Here is a 3703-nt window from a genome sequence, read left to right as displayed (position 1 = left end):
ATACATTTGGAAAATAAAAATATACAAAAAAATAACAATTTAGCTGAAACAACTTAAAAATATATGTTTAATTTTTTAGATATTTTTTTAAACATTTATAATGACAACTAAATAAAAAATTAAAAAATTAATGTGACTAGGAAAAAAAATCATCTTCAACGGTCTCTAAATTGTGTCTCTATTGAAACGGTCGAAGTGGTCTTTTTTTGGAAATACTTCAAGTCCTAGGAGTTGAAATGTCCACAGGGTCGGCTCGACCGAGTCCAATATGAGGTCATTTTACGCATTTGACATGGTAAAATTATGATTTATTTGTCAATTATTTAATAATTAAATTATCTCTATTAAAAAAGTCTCGAAAAAAACGATATATCAAAATTATTACACAATAGTTAATCGCTGTCACTGTGGTGTAACACGAGTCGCCCATGTGCATGAGTGACAGATGTCAAAATCAGAAATTGCAAAATTGTCGTTTAACCTTAAAAAGTAAACAAATCCTAAATTTTCTTTTTATTGTGATACGCTTGAAGATAAAATAGTATATATCATTCAGAATGAATCTGCTCGGACTATGGGCTTAGCACAAAAAGACTTACTTCTATTCTATGATATAATGTATGTACAGAGTGATTATAAATGATTTTCATCTAGCCAGTTTTGAAATTTTTTTGCATGTAACTTTATTTGTGCCGCTCTACTTTTTTTGAAACCTCTAGTTCTGTCATTAGTGTCACTTATTAATTAATAATAAATTGTTGTTAATTAAACTTTTATTGTTTCAACTAATTTTCAATAATAATTGATAATAATGTATACTTTGGAAGAAAACAAGTTTATAATTGAAGTCTATTTTTGAAGTGGACGCTTAGTAAACGGCGATTTTCTAATTTTGAGTTAAAACAAGTAGGTATCCCTATTTTCGTAAAGCGGCATTTTTTATTTTACATGGAAAATTCACAGCTGGCTAGATGAAAATCATTTATAACCACCTTGTATTATTATAATCTATTCAAAAATAAAAAATCATATCATCAAAGCTGCCTGTGATTCTGAAATTAAGGCGACTTTGATTGGCACAGTCTTATTTGAAAAAATGATAAAAAATAAAGGAAAAGATATACAAAAAGGCACTTTTTACACTTTTTTGTTCATTTACTATAGAAAAAAAAACATTATGAGTAATACAATGTTAAAGAATAAAATAATTAAAAAAATAAATAAATACATTTCCTTTGACATCAATGTGAATATTTTGTTTTTTTTTTGCAAAAATAAAAAATATAATTATTGCAAATTTTTGAATCAAACTTAAATGTTGTTTTGTGCAAAATTAAATCAGGTATTTGTAAAATGAAAAGGTTGTATGTGATAACAATTTTTCAAATTGTTCACAATTTATTTTTAAATTTTTATCGGTCAAGAATTGAATATTTTTTTATATTTTGATCGTTATCTTCAATATAATCGATGAAATCTTAAATTGGTTTTGAAAAATTCGTTGTAAATCTATTTTTTAATTATAGCATTTAATGTTCGCGTGATTTTTATTAGTTTTGCAATCTACATATTTCTCTCGAACATGTTTCTAATTTGCTAAATCATTAGAGAGAGTGATTCTAACTTTCCGTCACCATTTGAAGATTATAATTTATTCAAATGAATTCAAAATTTTGCATAAATTTTCATAATCTTTTTCTTGGACAAGAGTGTCACATTCAAAATTTTTTCAAGATGTTCTAGGACACGTGTCACGCTTTTGTTATATCTTAATTTTTTGTCACTAATATTTATGTTGATATGTCATATCTAAATTAAATAAACTAACTAATGATTAATTATTAGCAATTAACTGACTATTCTTCTAGAAACTATGAAATATTTCATTTTATCACCAGACAAAATTATAACTGAAACATTGTTATAGTGACTGAAAATTTAATAAAAAAAATTTGGTCTAATTAATGACATTAAATTATTTTTTTTTATTGCATAAAACACTAATAACATTGTCTTGAAGCTACTCTTGAAGCACAAATTCAAGTTTAAAAAATTAGTGTTTCAAGATTTTATGAAACGGGTTTTTTATACTATTTTTTTGTATTTTATCTTTTTTATATCGTTTTTAAACATTTTTTTTTTTACTTTTATCGATTCAGAGATTGTTATGACGTTAGGTAATGTCTTAATTTTAAAAGTCAAATTTGATCTAGTCGCCTTTTGACTAGAGAATCAAAATGGAGGCAAATTACAAAAAAATTAATAAAAAACGCAATTGATTAAAATTTGATTAATGCCAAATAATAAAAATTTATACAAAAATGCATTTGAGTAAAATTTATATCAAGAAATTAATGTCAGATAATTAAAAAATTAATTATTTGATTAATTATTTCTTAAATGCGGAAGCGCACTTTTATATTTTATTTTGTTTACAAAATTTTAAAACTTGCACAAAAAAGCTTTTTATTGCAATTAGGAGGTACATAAATTTTAATTAAACTGTAATTAAAACAATTTTATAACTTTACTTTTAATTATCATGGCAACCTTGCTCTTCTGGTGCCCCTTTTCCAAATTATTGTAAATTTGGGTAAAACTTGTGGCAAAAAATTATAATTGAGGAAAAAAATTAAAAATCTAATCTCAACAGTAATAAGTGCATGACATGGGGAGATAATTATTGAGTTAGCCATTTCTTAATAGAATGATCTAAAATTTCCACCCGACATCAATACAATCTAATTAAAAAAATAATTAATGGTTTTTTGTATTCTTTTTTATTAGGTCAATGAATGTGCAGCAAAACAATGCAATGCAAATGTAAAAACGACAATTTTTTAATTATTGTTAAAATAATTATTAAAAAAATTAATTAAGTTTTTTTCGTTTGATTTTTTGACACGTGTATTTTTTATCTTAATCTTTAAAACATTAATCATGTGTACTAAAATAAATATAGTGGCAAGTTTTTTTATATTGTACTATGTACTCAGATTAACAAAACTAGAATAACCGAAAAGTAAAATAATTAACGCGTCCCCATTTTAAAGAAATCACAGTTAATTAAAATAAAATGTAACGACATTACATTTTAATTTTAAATTTTGATTTTATTATTAATTTATTATTGTTACACTGTCAAATAGTCAGGTCTGCTAAGCAGAAGACATTTGGCTCAGTAACAGTAACAAAAGACTTGATCTTAATGATAAATAAGTAACCTTTGGATTTGTTTAAAAATTTGTTAATATTGTTTATATTGTGACAGATAACCGGTTAGGGGTTTTGTAATGATTATTATCATTACTTAATACCACAAAATTTTTATCAACAATCAAAAAAATTTAATTTTTGTTTTTTTTTTTCATTATATTGTGCAAATTGTAAGACGTCAAATGCAACAAATGTGATTACAAAAAGCACAAAATTGTGTTACTTTTGCTTATTATTATTTTTATTTTGTTTTAGAAGAGAACAGTAATATTTTTTTCATTTTTCACACCTGATTTAATTCATTCATAAATTGTTTTAATTGCTTTTACAAATATGTCTTTGTTATGAATGATTAATTAATTGTTATATAAACATTTTACTTCCCATGACTGATAAGAGTGATAGCAGATAGTTTGTGTATAGTGTGTTGCTTATATTAATTTGGCAATTTTTTTTTTTAAATCAAGCTTATTTTAAATTTTACAAA

The sequence above is a fragment of the Tribolium madens genome, unplaced genomic scaffold (assembly GCF_015345945.1).
Source record: "Tribolium madens isolate multiple individuals breed KSU strain unplaced genomic scaffold, Tmad_KSU_1.1 Scaffold_1;HRSCAF=32;Tcas5.2_LG8, whole genome shotgun sequence".
In the NCBI taxonomy this organism is placed as follows: Eukaryota; Metazoa; Arthropoda; class Insecta; order Coleoptera; family Tenebrionidae; genus Tribolium; species Tribolium madens.
The sequence above is the reverse complement of the archived record's forward strand: the minus strand, read 5'-3'. Positions refer to the sequence as shown.